Source organism: Meriones unguiculatus, chromosome 21, assembly GCF_030254825.1.
Source record: "Meriones unguiculatus strain TT.TT164.6M chromosome 21, Bangor_MerUng_6.1, whole genome shotgun sequence".
NCBI lineage: Eukaryota > Metazoa > Chordata > Mammalia > Rodentia > Muridae > Meriones > Meriones unguiculatus.
In genome coordinates, this window is record NC_083368.1 from 58,284,396 (window position 1) to 58,302,363 (window position 17,968).

The window sequence follows — 17,968 nt, forward strand, 5'->3', positions numbered from 1 at the left end:
TCCCATCCCTTCTGCTGGCCAGCCCCAGCATTCCTCCACGGCTCGGCCTGGTCAGCTTGAACCTCATTTCGTTGGCTTGCCCTGGGCACAGAGGGAGTTTGTGACGCCAAGTGGGGCCAAGACTGCCCCTGGACTGGACCCCTGCCTGCCCCCTCCGCTCCTCCCAAGCCCGGGTTGCGGCGCTTCCTGGGCGGATGGTTTGGACTTGCTGCGGCAGCCGCGGTTCTGCTGTGTCATGCAAGGAGGCGGCGGCGGCGGCGGCGGCCGGAGCTGGAGGGGGAGGAGGGGAGGAACCTGATCCTCGGTAGCGGAGGGCTGGAGGCAAACACCGAGCTCCCCCTGAGCCTCCCGGGAGCAGGGAGGGCTCCGCGATTCTGAGGGGCCCTCCCCGCGGGGCAGAGGGTAAGTGGGGGGCGGCGCAGGTGGTCGCCTTGGGAAGGGAGTGCGCAGGGGGGTTAGGTGGGACGGAGCACTAGGAGCCACCCGGGCCCCAAGGCGTCAAGTGTCCAACTGATAGGGACCCAGGCCGTAGAAGATAGCCAGGCAGCAGCAGCAAGAAGAACTATTTGTCTAATGCCCGACAGTTATCCCAAGCCACACGGTGGGTGGAGTTGTGGATCCCGAACTCAGGACCCAGCTCGAGGCAATGATTCAGGGTTGCAGGAACCTCATCCCAGCAGCCCTGGCGCTGTAGGACACCCTTGAATAGCAAAGGCCAACACACCCGGGGCTCCTCTAGCTTTTCTGGACTTTCTGAGTTGTCTTCTTCAAATCTAGGGGAAAGGCTGGGAAACTAGCCCAACCTCACTTTAGCCACAAAAATAACTTGGCCAGTGGCCCTGGGCAAGCAGCCTCTGGTGCAATTAAACAATCAATAGGACGCCCCCCCCCTCCAAGCTCCTTCGACCAAGGTAGTTCATGGGGCTTAAAGGAGAAAGAAAATACGGTGTGTTTTGCCCTACCCAAGCCTCTACCCACACGGCCACCTGTACACTTGAGGGTTCACACTGCCTTCAGAGGGCTGCTTCTGAGAGATACAGTGCTGCCGGTGTTACAGACCACCTTAAACTGTTTCGCCTCCGCTGCCCTTTCCCCCCCGGGGAACTGGAAACAGAGACGTGAAAGCAATGGACTGTAGAGACAGGCTGGGCACATAGGGACATTCCTTCTTTCACCTGCAGTTCTCAGGGCAGCTGCTGCTGTTGTTGTTTTGTTATCACTATTTTATTCCTTTCCACGTTCCTCCTGGAAATCTCAGGAAGCACTTTCTGAAACATTGTAATGTCAGTCATACCTTGAGAAGTTCGGGGCTGAGGGGATTAACGGAAAGGCTAATGACTGTCTCAAAAGCACATGCGGTTGCTAGGGAACTCAAGCTCATCCCGCTCACTAATCAGCAGTGTGTTCCAGAGAAATCAAACTGCTCGGGGTGCTATTAACATGAATGGCGTTTGGTTGAAGGCTTCTTTGCTTGTGTTGTAGCATCCTGGATTATTATCGACTGCCTCACACCCACGTACCTTGTTTCCCTAATTTGATTTCTGTATTTGCGTCACTGCCAGGGACACTCAGACTAGACCAGTCAGGTTCACTTCCTGTTTCTCAGAACTGGTTTATATTTGGTCTCGGTGCACTAGCTGCTAAGACATTATCATGCTGATCCTCTTGGAAAAGAATCTTTGCTTTCCGTTGAAAACAAATTATCCCAATTAAATGCTAATTCTTACGGAAAACATAATTGTAGGAGGGTTAAGGCACTGCCCAGGCTACTTTATTAGCCATTCAGGAAGGCCATTCTTGACATGTAAAGCCAAGAAAAACCCATTCTTTCCCAACCCCCACCCTCCAAAAATCTTCATTCCTCAGCTTTGGAACTAAAACAAGCTCAAGAAGAGAAAATATTTAAGTATGATATTTCCAAAATGAAGCATAAAAAAGTACACATTGACACTGGAGGAATGGTTTTGACTAAATACGGCCTAGAATTGAATATAGTCCAGGCCCAGGAAGGACAAACAAGCATGGCTTGGCACTGTGGCCCTGAGAGGGCAAAGTGTGGCTGCAAGGCTGCTTTACAATAGGAAACACCATCACCTTGTGAACCAAATGTCGCCTTTACTGACGCCCTGTGTCCTTGATAAGGCAGCCTTGCTTTTTATATTTTTTGCTTCCAGTTCCTTCCTCTTTATAACAAGAATATCACCAAGGCAATAGCAGAAAGACTGTAAATAAGTGGGTTCTGATGGAGATAATTGTTTGATGAAAACAGAGCACACATGGCATTGAGGAAATGCTGGTTTCCACTTCTGTGCACAGGCTTGGGCAGACAATTTGGGTCTTTTTTTGCCCTTGTCCTTATGGAAGCTTATTAAAAGATCTCAATGTTTCCATGCATTTAATTTCAATTTTTAGTCGTTAAGGTGGTTGTTTTGTTTTTAATGTGCATTGGTGTTTTGCCTACATGTATACCTGCATGAGGGTGTCAGATCCCCTGGAACTGGAATTACAGACAGGTATGAGCTGCCATGTGGGTGCTGGGAATTGAATCCAGGTCCTTTGGAAGAACAGCCGGTGGTCTTAGCAGCTGAGCTATCTCTTTAGCCCCCTAGCTGTTTTTTGATGTTTTGTTTTGCATGCAACCTAAGAGATGGGGGAGGGGTGTTCATGTGAAAGATTTGTTGTTGATGCATTGAGTTTTAATGTCAGTTGCCTCATGAATAAGATCTACAATGTTTCCTATGCATCTCTTCTCTCTTTGTCTTTTAGTGGTATAGAAACAATAGATTATAAACTACAAAAGTTTGCGATACTAGTGAAAGGCCTTGCAGATACTCCAGATGCAGTTAGCCACAATGCCTCAACGAGCACAGTGGTGGAATGATGGAGGAAGGGCTATCCAGAAACAGTGATCAGCTGGATTCTGCTGGAGCCAAACATCTGTTTGCCTGTGTTAATTAGCAAGAGATAGAAACATAGTTGTAATTTAGAATCCTCCCAATTTAAGATATTAAAAAAATGGTGTGAAGAAATGTGAGATTTGTGCTGGAAAGAAAAGTCCTGCCTTTGAAACCCAACCCTGTTTCTCAATTCATTATTGAGTGCTTGCTGTGGCCCTAGAAACACAGAGATAAATAAACACAGCCCACACCCTGCAGGGTCTTATAGTGCAAGAAACAGACAAATGAGAACACAGCTAATCTTACAATAGTGAGGTGACATCTACAGGAGAGCTCAAAGGAGGGCGACTGCAGTGGTGAGTAAAAGTAAGCCAGTGTGGACAGAATAAAGGGAGGGATATTTCAGACCCCCACCCCTCAAAACACTGCGTGTCAAGACCTTCAGGTAAAAAGGCACACACAAACCCTGGGCCTAGAGGATGGTGTCCAGCAAGTAGAAGATGCTCCACAAATATTTACATTGCATGAAAGCATGGCAGAAGTCCGAAGGATAAACAGGCCTTAGCTTTCTAAGAAGTATGGACTTACCCTGAGGCCAGTGGAAAGCTGTCAGTTAATTTTTTAAATATTTATTTATTTAATGTGTATTTGTGTGTGCCTGAGTGTATGGGTGTACACCAAGTGCCTATAGAAGCCTGAGGAGGTCAGGAGAGGGTGTCAGATACCCATGGAACTGGAGCTACCCGCAGTTGTGAGCCACCGGGTGGGTACTGGGAATGGAACCTGGATTAAAGTTAATTAAGTTTAAGGACTATTCTGGCATAATCAAATGGCCACTTTAGAGAGATCATGGCTGTTGGGAGAATTTATTAGTGATACCATAAGCCAGGGAACTAGACTAAAGGTTCTTCTAGCATCATAAGAAAAAAGGTGTGTGTGTGTGTGTGTGTGTGTGTGTGTGTGAACCTCCTGAACTCAGACATCAAGAAAGGAAACAAAGAAAAGGGTCAGAAACTAAGTCAAGTGAGTCCGAGTATCAATTTTTCTCTGCATGATTGAGAAATGATGGGAGAATTATGCCTTCGGTAAACAAGATGGCAGGATAATAGAGGTATCAGTCAGCAAGATAGAGACCTTAGGAAGAAAAGCAGGCCACAGAGATCTCAACAGTAGTTTAATTTTAAACCCTCTGAAGTTGAAGTGTCCATGGGAATATCAGAGTGAAGCTGGGTGCTGCTTACCAGAGGAAGTCGAGAAACTCAGGAGACATCTGTGTTAGAGTCATCAGAGTGAGAGCTTGTGGCTGCAGATCCCCAAAAGAAAAGGTAGAAAGGTTAAGATGAGGGCCTGACCTAAGCTATGGAAATGCTGCTTAAAAGGGCAAGGGAGGAAGAGTGCTAGCTAGTGAGGTATCAGGACAGGTAGAGAGAGAAGGACCAAGGAGCTGAAGGTGCTTTGGGAGGACATTAAGACAGCACTAAATGCTGGGGAGTTGAAATGACCTTGAATTTAGCATGTGGATACGGGGCGGGGTGGGGGGGGAGAGTAACTAGACTTGGAAGGATTGAGGGGAGGAGCATAAGAACAGAGGAAGTAGCTGGAGGAAGTTTTCTCAGATAGGTAGGAGTAAAGGGCATGTGGAGGAGATAAAGGCATTAAGAAAGCGTTTGAGTTTGTGGTCAGCAAAGCTAAGGGTTTATAGTTAAAAAAAAAAAAGGAAAGGACAGAATGCTGATTTCTCTGGGCTTCTTCAAATTAACTAGTGTCACCATTCACCAATTAACTTGAGTTGAAAAAAGAATGTGTAGACCTTCTTGATTCTTCTGTATGTATGTCTGTGTGAGGGTGTTGGATCCCCTGAACTAGAGTTACAGACAGTTATGAGCTGCCATGTGGGTACTGGGAATTGAACCCAGGTCCTCTGGAAGAGTTGCCAATGCTCTTAACCACTGAACCATCTCTCTAGATCCCTGATTCTTCTGTATCCCCAATTTGCACATCCAATTCACGAGGACTTCAAGGCGGCTCTACCTCCAAAACATTTCTGAAATGTTTCTATCTCCTTTGCTACCAACTTAATCCAAAACAGCATCCTCTATTCATGCTCATACTCTGGCTTTCTTATGATGATGATGATGATGATGATGATGATGATGATGATGATGATGACGACGACGACAAGAGGCTCACTAAAGTTGTGGTCCTCCTGCCTCAGTATCTTGAATATTGAAATTGTAAGTGTGCCACCCGCCTGGGCTCTAATGCAGTGATTCTCAACCGTCCTAATACTGTAACCCTTCAGTACAGTTCCTCACGTTGTGGTGACCCCCAGCCATAAAATTATTTTCATTGCCACTTCATGCTGTAGTTTTGCTGCTCTTGTGAACCTAAATGTAAATATCTGAGATTTCCCATGGGCCTTCATGAAAGGGCCATCCGACCCCCAAAGGTGGCACATGCACAGGTTGAGACCACTGCTCTAGTGGTTTTCCTGTTTCCATGATTGCTCTTGTTATCTCCAGCGCGGCTAGACCAGTCATTCAAGCCAGGTACTATGAACACAAGTCAGTGTCACGTGGTTTCTTTTCTCTGAATTTTTCCATATCATCGTGTACTTGGAATATGGTCCAGGGCCCTTTCCTGGCCCTCCGTGCGCTGTGCGGCATCTGCACCGTTTCTTCAGCTCACTCTGTCAGGGCCAGCGCCAGATGTTTTCTTTCTGGCGACAGTCTTTCGATCCTTCTTGTTTTTCTTTGAGCATCATCTTCTCCAAGAAGCCTTCCTCCACCTTTCCATCCTCCCTGTGCAGTTTTTCACGGTAATAGAACTTTATTACCAAAGCCATGCTGCTGTTTGCTGTGTGGTATGTAGTTGAGAACCTCTGAAACGGAACCCCAGAGAAGATTCTTGCCACACAGTTGGATCTTAGCACTGTCTGTTGGGTGTTATAGAGGGGAAGGAAGGGAGTGACAGATTAGTAGAAATCAGAGGGACCAAGAACCACCTTCTAGGAGCACTATGGTGAGACACACTTGACCCCACCATTCAGGAAGCTGATGCAGGAAGATCATTAGTTCAAGGCCACTATATAAGATATATAGAAAGATTCTTTTTGTTTCTTTGGTTTTTTTGTTTGTTTGTTTGTTTTTTTCAAGACAGGGTTTCTCTGTGTAGCCTTGGCTATTCTGGACTCTCTTTGTAGATCAGGCTCGCCTTGAACTCACAGAGATCCTACTGCGTTCCTGAGTGCTGAGATTACAGGCATGCACCACCATGCCTGCTGTATAAGGGAGATTCTTGTCTCAAAAAGAAAAGAAAAAACCAGCATCCACCCACTGTATTGAAGAATGATCATTGGTGATGAAGCACTAGGCTTTCAGGGTTTCAGAAGTAGAAGAGTTTCTAGCTCTGTTACCCTGGGCTTTGACATCCTCTTTGTAGTTAATACTCTGTGCTTCTGTTAGGGAAACAAAATGAGACGGTATAGATAGAGGATAAAGTGATCTTACCGAGCTCTTTCAGGAAGTCTGGCGTTCTAAGAGTCAATTCATAACCGTCAGATAACTCTTGGTACTTATTACTAGAATAAAAAAGTGAGAAGCCATTGAGACAGCTCAGTGATTAAAGTCACTTGCTTCCAAGCCTTATGACCCGAGTTTGACTCCTGGTACCCACAAAGTAGGAAAGAACCAACTCCTGTAAGTCGTCCTCTGACCTCCACACACATGCCATAGCACAAGTATGGTCCCCTTCCAACAGACACACAAATAACTAAGTAATAAAAACATGACAAAATTATGACTTCAGATATAGTCTACATACAACCGTACACACATAGAACTAGCCACAAAACCCTGAACACTCCAAGCTTTTGTATCCTCCTAGAAATATTCTGACTGAACCTAGAAGGTACAGTCGTGTCAGATGAAATCAATAACCAGACCAAAGTTCTGGAAAGTTGGGCAGAGTATATGACAAACAGACTGAAGCCAAAGAAATATGAAAGAAATTTAAAATACGTTAAAATACTTCCTTGCTTTCTTAACACAGGAAGCATGTCCATTGCAAATGCAATGAGATAAATTTTATAGGCAGATGGAGAAGCGACCATGTTCTTAGTGGCCATGTTCTCAGTAAGTGGGAGGGGAGGTTGGTGTGACCTCTGTGGAAGGCATCGTAGCAGTGTTTATCACTTTTCAAACATACAAAGCCTTTGACCTCACAGGTCTGCTTTTATATCTTTACCCAAAGATGCACACATATATTGAAGGATGACTCTTTTAGGACCTTCACCAAAGCATCATTTATAGATATTTAAATACTGAAAAAGCCACCAATGAAGAAGTGGTTAAATACAGAACAGTGGGGTGATGAAAAGGAAAAGTAGACAGCTGTCAAAGTTTGTGAAACATTTTCAGAGTACCGATGACAACTGAGAGTCTCAATACATTACTAAGTAATAAAAAACAATTAGCTGAAGAACAACACAGATATTTTGCAGCCAGTTTTTTGAAGGAGATGTACATTTTTTATCTGAAACACATTATCAAGGGGAAGATCAAGGTGAACAGGCCAAGAACACACATGGAGAGACTAGTTTGAAGGGTGTTTCAAAGACGTGAGAAAGGGTGGCTGCCAGGTGACAGTGGTGGCATGACTGGGACAAGAAACAACCAAAGCCCATGGAGCTGTTTTAAATAACTTAATGATACACAGGACACAGTGAGTAACACAGAAGGAAACACTGTTGTCACAGTGGACTTGAAGATTCTTCCAAGATCAGATGTGTGAGCAGAGTCATCAGTGGTAAGATGGGGATCTTGTCACAACCACAGGACTGAGGAGACAATTAGAAGTTTTCTTCTAGTGACAATGTTCTGGTGACGATGCCCCAGTGACGACATCCCCAGATGCCCCAGTGAACATACCCTGGTGAAGATGCCACGAATAATGTCCCATTGAAGATGCCTTCGGGAAGATGCCCAGGCATCTGCAGGCTTGGAGACAGGTCTGAAGAACTCCAGGGACTGCATCTGTGAACTTAGAAGATCGCCTAAGGGGGCAAAAATAAGATGAGATAAATAAAATAATACATTAAATATAGAGATCGAATGGAAAAGAAAATTGGCAATGGAGACATAATCAAAACCCAGAGAAGCAGAACTAAGAGACTGCAGGGACAAAGGTACAAAAAGGAGATTGTGTCATGGATTAACTCTCAGCACTGCTGAAGAGAGGGTAGCATAGAGCAGTAGTCTTCCTCCTGAGTCCCAATGTCTTCAGCAGTTAGGATTTTCATACATGTTTATAAGTCCACTGCCTCGTACGTAATAAACAGCCAGTAAACTTCTGTTAAGTGGGAGGAGGACAGGAACACACACAGAGGCAAAGGCTGTAGAATTCGCATTTGAATCTCAGAAGATAATTAATACAGGCTGAGGATGGAGCTCAGGAGTAGAACTTAGTACTGTGTAGAAGGTCCCAGCTCTGCCTCCCAGCACCACAAAATTAATAAGTAAATAAATAAATAAGATTCATTTGATATTCACCACAAGGAATCCTAAGAAATAGATAATCCTGTGCACTTTGCTTTACTTAAGAGCTGACAGGCAGATTAATTGCTCATGGGACCACACTTCTTTACAGTAAGAGCCTTCTCAAAACACTCTGATAAGTATTCCCTGTGTCTGAGTCACCTAAGTCACTTCTGTATTTTGTATTCCAGAGGGCAAAAAGAGCAGTTTGTTTTACCACATCCAGGGTCCGTGGATGTCACCTGGCTAACCACTCAGGGTTGCTACAGCTCCAGAAGACACTTGGGTTTCTAGGTTCTGGCCCCAGTCTCCTATCAAAGAGCAAGATGACTATAGGCGTGAAAGCTGTTCTCCAGGGTACACTTCCACCTTCTCAGTGTGCCTTGTCTCACATCACCACTACCAGAAAAGACTGTAGAGAAATCAACAGAAGAGAGAACGGCTTGTTCTGAGAATGTGGGCATTTTTGACTTTGGCACCGGGGTTGTTTTCAGTCTGAAGAGTATCTGTCTAACATGCATGTACAATGCACAGAGTTCAAACCCTAATCTCACACACACAAAACAAAACAAAGAAGAGCACACTGTTAACACCAGCACTTGGGAGGTAGAGACAGTGTAATTGTGTTCAGGGAGCTCTGGGCCAGCTGAGGAGATATGAAGACCTGTCTTGAGAGGGAGGGGGTAAGGCAGAGAGAGCACCCTTAAATTGGAAGCTTTAGGAACTTGAAGCAGGAGAGGTGGCACTTGCTCTGAACTGCAGAGCCAGAGAACCCAGTTTTGAATCAGTGACCACACTGAGCTCACAACCACCTATAGCTCCATCACCAGGGTATCTGGCACTGTATTCTAGTCCCTGAACATACCTCTACACATGTGGTATACACATATACATTAGTAAAAATGAAATAAATAAAAGAGAAAAAACCTTTAAAACCTAAAGTAATAGAAGTAGCTTTAACAATATTGAAAGGCTTATGACATCCAAACATATTATCATCAGTGATTAGCAAACTTTCTCTACAAAAGGCGAGATAGAAAATATTTCAGGCTTCTCTGTCTCTGTTCCAGATCCTCGGTGCTGTCTTTGCAGTGAGAAAGCAGCCATCGAGAATATACCAGTGAAGCTGGGTACAGTGTGCACACCTGCAGTCCCAGAACTAGGCACTCAAGAAGCCAAGGCAGGAAAGCTTGAGTTCAAGGCCAAGCTAGGATATAAAGCAAGATGGCTGAAAGAAAGGAGGAAGAGAGGCAATATTGAATAAGCATGGCCATGTTTCAGTGAAACTGTGGATAACAAAATTTGAATTTCTTAAAGTTCTTCCTTGTCATGACATTTCATTCCTCTTTTAATATTTTTCCAGCTGTTTTTTAAAATGTGAAAATAATTCTCAGCTTATAAACCACTCAGAAGTGGGGTGTGGCCTGCGTACGGGCTGCCTGGGCAGTAGTTTTGCAAGCTCTGGTTTACATAAGTGTGAACATCTTATTATGAAAAAGCTGTTCAGATTTGGGCTTCCAAAGACGATAATTTGCTGCATTTCTGTATTTTTCACCTTAATTTTCTCTTCTTAGATTTTCTTGGACATGTACGCCTGTTGATCCTGCATGTGTCTTACTCGGAAACAAGCATGTCCCCTTTGTATGTTTTACTCCTTCCTTGTGATGTACATGTCAGGGACTGTTGCAACATTTTAACCAGCAATGGACCCATATGTGATAATGGTCCCATAATATTATGATGGGGTTGGAAAATTCTTGTTGCTTAGTGATAGTGTAGCTTTAAGAATGCTGGAGCTGGAAGCATTACCAACATGGACAGGGTGATGCCGATGTCAGTAAACCTACTACACTTCTGTGACATGGAAGTATAGCCGCACGACTGGGCAGAACACTTGATAGTTATTAGAGAGGACCATGGTGTAGGCCTATGTGCATATTATGCTACACTTTCTGTTATTTCCTTATTTTAGTGTGGTCTCCTACCAATACATGTGATTACTTGGAAGATAATGTTTCCTGTTATGGCAGCATCAATCTCACAATGTATCTTTCTTATGCTTGATTTAATGTAACTTTTCATTTATCATGGCCTGTGGGCAATAGATTGTTTTATGTGTGTGTTATGTGTATATATATAAAACAGGTATAACAGATACCATGTAACCCAGGTAAATAGTAATCTATACAGTATAAGCTTCTGTGAGCACTTTCTGTTTACCAAATAACAAAATCCCTCATGGAAAGTTCTTGGATCACGTCTTCATCATTAACTGACTCTTGCCTGTGTTTTATATGATAAAGAATTCTTTCTAGTTGACTTTATAAATATAAAACATAAAACCAAGATAAAACAGAAATGTTAATCAGTCTTAGTTACTTTTCTACTACTGTGATGAGACAGCACGATCAGGGCAACTTAAGAGAAGGGATAATATATTGGGAAGTTGCATCTTCATACACGCCATGACCATCATGGCGGGGATCATGGTAAGAGGCAGCAGGCATGGTGCTAGAGCAGTAGCTGAGAGCTTATGTGGGTCACCACCAGGTGACACCGAGAGAGCACAACTGGGATAGCTCACGTGTAAAACCTCAGGGCTTCCCCAGTGACACACCTCCAACAAGGCCACAACTACTAATTCTTTCCAAAAATTTACAACAGCTGGGAACCAGGCATTCAAATATGTGAGCCTGCGGGAGCCATTCCCATCCCGTCCACCACAGCGCGGCTGTGAGCGTATGTTCAGGTGTGTGCGTGTGTGCACGGACTTGTAGAGGCTAGAGGTCAACTTCAGATGTGCTCCTCAGGCGCATCTAAGTTAGTCCTTTGGGGGTGGGGGACATGGTTATTATTGTTGGGTTTTTTGTATTGTTTTGAGACCAGGTCTCTCACTGGTACCTAGGGCTCACCAGTCAGCTGTACAGATCTCCCTTTCACCCTGGGATAACAAATGTGTCACTCCACACAGCTTTTATATGGGTGTTAAGGGTCACACTCAGGTCCCCATGCCTATATGCCAAGCGTTTTACCAACTAAGCTGTATTCCCGATTCCCACTAATCATCTGTGCATTGGTTTTAGTTGTTGTTTTGTTTGTTTGTTTCTTTGGTTGGTTGGTTAGTGGTTGTTTTGTTTTGAGACAGAGTCTTACTGTGTAGCTCTGGCTAGCCTGAAATTCACTATGTAGATCAGGCTGACCTATAACTCACAGAGATCTGTCTGTCTCTGCCTCCCAAGAGCTGGGATTAAACACTCACTAGCACACCTGGCCCACTAATCCTGTTTTGTTTTTGTTTTTTTTTTTTCCTGTCATGATTCATTCATCAGATGCTAACAGTCTGCTTTTAGACGGTGCTATCCTGGTATCATGGAGATAAAAGAGGATAGAACGTTGATAGGCAGTTTAGTAGCTACTTAGAAAATCTAGCGGCTGAAAAAGAAATCAGTGAGAATGGCCCAGGCTTGTTACCTTCTAAATGCATAAGAAGTGTCTTTAGAAGCAGCTGAAGGCAGCCAGGCAGGGGAAAGTTGAGGTGTAAGCTCTTTTTCAGTCCAGCTGGTGACCTTGGGTTGATTATATAAACCGTTTGAATTTCGGCTCTCTCAATTCAGACTGGGGATAATAATAAGCACCTACAAGGAGGTTGGGATTAAAATGAGGTAGTATTTTTACAGCAACTACTTCTTGGGACACAGTTGACAACTGGTAAATTGCAGCCATTGTTGCAGGGGGCGGGGCACGTGAGGCACGCAGCTTATTCACATAAGGAGAAGCACAGTCAGGCAGGGCAGAGTAACCTAGAAGTCACAGACACGTCTACAAACCCGCAAGCCTGAGAAGGAACGTCTGGGTGAAAATAGAAGCAGAAGCAGTACTGTCACAGGAGCATTCGGTAAGGCAGCTGGCCAGTTGTTGTCCCTAGCAACCGGCTGTGGAAGCCTGAGAAGCTCCACCTACCTACAGGCCCAGCTCCCCAGCATCCCCCACCGTGGCACTTAAATGCCAATTGTAACTGGGTTAAAAAAAAATGCATGGTGCTTCCTTCCAGCCAGGGCATTTAACCCCAGACAGGTGAAGGCTCTATAATTCTGGGTTTGTACTGTGTGCTCTGTCCCTCTGCCCTTGGTCACTGTACTGAATACCAGTTTTCCCCTGCAGATGTGCTTTTCTGAGCACCAGCCTATTTCACCGTGGCCCAGTGTCTCAATGATCTCAGCTCTGTGCAGCCGCTCTCCTCAGGCGTATCCTACCGCTCACACCCTGCTGTGTCCTCCCCATGAGACCCTAGTGGGAAACATGCTAGAATAAGGCCAGTCTGGGTCACAGTCACAGCTTTCTGAGCTTTACCTTGGTGTGGGACAACAGGCCTTTCAGAGCCCGGCTTTCCGATTCCAGGCTGGCCTCTATCGTCACAACCCATGCCATATGGCCTACCCCCACCCCGGTGTTGGTTCCTGCCCTTTCCCCACTGGCTATGTATTATCAACTATTTCTAGCATGTCTTGTGAACCGTTGATGGCAACATCAATAATGCTTTCCCATACAGATGACCGAATCAGTGGCATAGGAACATAACATGGAAGTAATAGCCAACTTTAATTTATTTAGAATCAACTGACAATATCATTCTGCTGAAAAGCAAACATTAAATAAAGTTGGCACAACTCGGATTTAAACTTAATTCCTTATTGAGGAGGTGCTAGTCTATGCTTAATTCTTACCAACCAAGAAGAATGTGTTAGCGAAATAGAAGTGACAAACAGCTATTGCTGCACCCTGGAAATGGAAATAGCCAGAGAAGGCATCTTGAGCAGACCTGGACAGGATGAAGAGCGCAGGTGCAGGAGAACCTCTGCGGAGCCAAGAACTGAGAAAGAAAGTGTTAGAGGAGTAAAATGTCTGGGAAAGTATGCTTCTGTACAATTAATAATCTCAGTAATGAAAAGGGGATTGTTAAAAAAAATTAGTGAAGTTACTTGCTCAAGTGGCAGTCCTATCAACTCCTGGTTTTAAAGGATGTGTACAAAAGGCAGGGAAAAGGCTGTGCGGCCAGTTTGTTTTGTTTAAAGCAGACTGCACCCCAAGAACTCAGGTGGGAATGAGGGTTACAGCTCAGCCAGTAGAGTGCTTGCCTAGCACGCTGAAGCCTTGTGTTCCTGCTGAATCTGATGGTTCCTATTGGACACCCAGCACTCCGGAGATGCAGACAGGAAGGTGGGAAGTTAGTCTTCAGGAACATAGCAAGCTGAAGGCCAGCCTGGTCTACAGAGTGAGTCCAGGACAGCCGAGGCTACACAGAGAAACCCTGTCTGGAAAAAAGAAAGAAACAAACCCTGGGTGCGCTGTACCCAGTTCCTGTGTGTGGCTGTGTGTGCCTCTGATAGAGTTTAATTCATAAATTAAGGACAGTAGCTGAGACAGGAGTGTATTAGAGGAAATGTTACTTAAAACACATACTTTGCCTATTTTAGGAATATTCTATTTGAAATTTTGGGATAATGGTTGGAAGCATAACGGAAAGCACAGAAAAAGTAGGTGAATGAAAGCACTGTTTAAACGGGCCATCTCCAAACGCAGGGCTCAGACCTATGGCAGCAGTGCTGTGAAGGCAAAGGTCCGCAGGCAGCTGCAGTCTGGGGAAAGCACTGAAGACCACAAACGGCTTTTGTTTGTTTGGTGGAACCAGACAGTGTCTTGTGCATGCTAGTGAGTACACTGACCCTGAGCTGCATGCATCCCCAGTTTGTCATGTGTGTGTTCATGGTAGAGGATAACGGTGGAGGAGTAAGCTGCTGAGTGGGGCAGACTAATGTTGAATGAAAATTGGTTCATTGAACTAAAGCTTTTTCTAGGTCCTACAGTATAGCTCCTTTCCCCACTACACTCCCATGCGTATTCTCCTCCTCCCCCACCTCTTCCTTCTTCTACCCAGGGTCTTGTGCTTCGGCACTGAGGTTGACTTTGAACACATGGTTCTACCTCAGCACCCCCAGTGCTTGGGAGGACAGGTGCGAACCACTGTAATTAGCTGTTTGCCTCATTTTGGTTTCTGCAGTTCTTGTTTTGGATTTTTGAGACAGGGCTGAGGCCAGCCTCAAACTCAAAGCAATCTATTTATCTCAGCCTCCCCTGTGTTGGGATTACAGGCATGCACCACCAGGCCTGGCGTTTGGTGGTGAGGATCAGACTCAGTTATTCATGGTAATCATGTTCTCTGCCTCTGACCTATATACCCTAGGCCACTTAAAAAATACATCTTTGTGTGTGATCGTGTGTATGGGCGTGTATATAGGTGTGTATGCACGTGTGTGTGTGTGTGTCGAAGCCAGATGTCCACCCTGAGTAACATCCACCTCCCTTTTCCAGACCAGGTCTCTTTGTTGCCGAGAGCTCAACTATTAGGATAGGATGGCTGGCCAGCAAGTACCAAGGGCCCGCCTGTCTCCACATTCGATTTCTGGGATTACTAGCACAGGTGCCATGTCTCGCTGATTCCGGGGATCAGGCGCAGCTCTTCAAGCTAGTGTGGCGGGCACCTCCCCAGGTGAGTGGTCTCCCCACTTCCCTGTGTTTCTAAACTCTGATTATGTGTTGAATAGACGCTGCTTAATGTGAAAGTATTTTCTAAGGAGGCTCAGCATTGTTAATTGCTTTGCTCCCTACTGCAAACTGGGTGTAGAAGAAAAGTTTGAAGTCTTACACAGCTAGCGAGGTCTGTTGGATCATAGCTCCTGGCAGATAAGAGTCCGCTCTGTGTCCTGACAGTGGCAGCTCTGCCAGTGGCCACACCAGAATGTTGGAAAGAGTCAGCCAGGTCTTTGGAGGCCATGATGGGAAGTAAATTGTCTTGTGAAGGATGAAGAGGAAGTTAAATGAGCAAGCACTAGTGAGCAATTTTTGAAAAGGAGAAAACAGTAGAAAGCAGGCTCAGATCAGAAATTCCCAATGTCTCCATGTCTTAAAAAACAAAACAAAACAAACAAACAACAACAACAACAAAAAACCAAGATGTTGACAAGAGACCATTGCAAGCCAAGAGCAGGAAGAGTAAATGCGGAGGGCATGTGTTTTGGAAAGGCCAGGCATGGTGCATGAAGCGACATTGTCTCAGATGGGGTCAGATGATAGTGGCTTGCCCTCAACATGACATTTTGAACGATGCCTAGCACATTGTCATATGTATCACTGTGCCCCTGAACATGAGCTACTGGCTAATTGACTTAGAGCCTCTTACTTAGCTTTGAGTGATCCCATGGAAGGCTCCTCTGAGAAAGTCGTTAGAGGTTTGGAAACACACACACACAAAAAAAAAGACATTGCAGAGTGATCAAGTGAAATTCTGGTCAGTACACACCTGCGTAAGACAAAGGATGGTCTAAAAAGGAAAGGAAGGTGTCAGGAGCCAGATACAGCACCAGAATAAAGGGCTGAGTTGGACATTTGTTGTCTAGCCCATCTTTGGAACTTAGGCTAGGAGACAAAAACAGAACATTTTGACCTTAAACATGGAAAGAATGGTTTCAGCCACAAATACTCAGGCCTTTAGGAACCATGATGTACCCAGGTGATTGATAGGCAGCATGACCCAGTCTTTTCTGTCTTGAACTCCATAGTCTGCATCTGAGTATCGACAGGAACAGATGAATCTCCGAATGTCAGAACACTTCATTTTCTATTGCAGACAGTGATCCTAATATAAAGATGCAGCCTTGGCCATCATTTTTTTTTTCTTTTTCTTTTTTTTTTTATTAGTTACATTTTATTAACTCTGTATCCTAGCTGTATCCCGCTCCTTCATTCCCTCCCAATCCCACCCTCTCTCCCTCATCTCCTCCCTGCCCCTTTCCAAGTCCACTGATAGGGGATGACCTCCTCCCCTTTCATCTGACCCTATTTTATCTTCAGGACTGGCTGCAAAGTCCTCCTCTGTGGCCTAGCACGGCTTGTCCTCCCTTGGGGGTGGAGGAGGGTCATCTTTTTAAGTATGCCTCACCTCAGCTGCCTCTTCTTGCGGCCCCTATAGAGTTCTGACTCCACCTCCTTTCCCAGAGAGCAAATCATGTAACCTAGGCCAAGCTGGTCAGTAAAGGGTATCCCTTAGTAACAGACTGAGGTATGGACATGTGACCTAAAGTCCTTCCACCAAAAAGAAGCTCAGGATTGGTGCTGAGAATGCTAGAATTGAAAGCAGAAGTCTGAAACTGAGAGTTCTGGGGCACTGTTCTGAGACCATGAGGGAGAGACTTATAAAACTGTCGCCTGGGCCTAAAATGACAAGGGGAGCTGTCAGGTCCCGTCCTTCCCTGGTAAAATGTGTGATTTACATGTAGAAGGTGGTGGGCTCAGCTTGTCAACCACCCAGTCAGTTAATCAGTGAGAGCCAGGTGCTTTGTGCCTCCTAACAGGTCAGCAGGAATGTAAAAGTGATACAAATGCACAGAAAAGTCGCAGAGAAATTACTCATTCTCTGTTGTGAGTATATGGATTCTAGGGAGCAACTGAGCACTGCATGTTTAAAACCTTAGAATATACAGTAAGGCATTGTGGGCCAAACCTGTAATCCTAGCACTTGGGAGGCTGACACCGGAAGACCATAAGTTCAAGGCCAACCTGAGTTACACAGTTAGACTCTACCTGGACAAAAAAGGGAAGAAGAGCCAATAACAACAATGAAAACTTTCTTAATATAGATGAACTATTCAATATTTAACATCGGATTTTTATTTCTCAAAACTTTCTCCAAAGAAAATAATTAGACGTTCACAAAGTTTAATGTGGGATATTTAGTGAGGTATTCTTTTTTAATTAATTAATTAGCCAGTTAATTAATTCACTTTATATCCCGATCATAGCCCCCTCTCTTCTCTCCTCCCAGTCCCACTCCCCTTCTCCCTATTTCCCCTTTCTAGCCCTCAGAAAAGGGGAACCTTCCCCCACCAGCCCACCTCAGCACATCAAGTCACATCAGGGCTGAGTGCCTCCTCTTCACAGTGGCCTGGCAGGGCAGCTTGCCAGAGGAAGGTGATCAAAAAGCATGCAACAGAGTCCTTGTTAGAGACTGCCCCCACTCTCCTTACTAGAGAACCCACATGAGGACCAAGCTGTCCATCGGGTACATCTGTGCAGAGGGCCTAGGTCCAGTCCATGCCTGATGCTTGGTAGGTGCTTCAGTCTCCACAAGTCCCCCTGGGCCCAAATTAGATGATTATGTTGATCTTCTGTGGAGTTCCTGTCCCCTTCCAAGTTCTTCTATCCTCCTCCACTCTTTCACAAGGCTTCCTGCACTCCACCCAGAGGCAATCTTTGTAATACTGAATACTTAGAAATAACCTAAGCGTCTAAGAGGAGCCATTGTATGAATTGTACATGGTAAGAAGCAGGTTTTGGAAGGTGTCATGACAGCACAAAATGTTATTTGGTTGCATCTATCTATCTTCCTATCTACCTACCTACCTATCCATTTATTTTGAGGCAGGGTCTCTTTATGTATCTCTGGCTGTCCTGGAACTCACTATATAGACCAGTCTGGCCTTG

General features: G+C 45.0%; 1 protein-coding gene across 17 annotated transcripts in view; it reads left to right on the forward strand.

Annotated features, from left to right (window-relative positions):
* Nucleotides 1-264: 264 nt before the first annotated feature.
* The window catches only part of Mkln1 (muskelin 1), a 284,064-nt gene continuing 266,360 nt past the window's right edge, over nt 265-17,968 (forward strand). For 14 of the 17 annotated variants that reach the window (XM_060374098.1, XM_060374106.1, XM_060374099.1 and 11 more), the window contains exons 1-2: nt 265-402; nt 14,801-14,978. The gene's annotated coding sequence lies outside the window, so the exon portion shown is untranslated. Of the gene's footprint in view, nt 403-14,011; nt 14,141-14,800; nt 14,979-17,968 lie in introns of all 17 variants that reach the window. The other 3 variants (XM_060374111.1, XM_060374112.1, XM_060374110.1) reach the window with 2 other exon arrangements.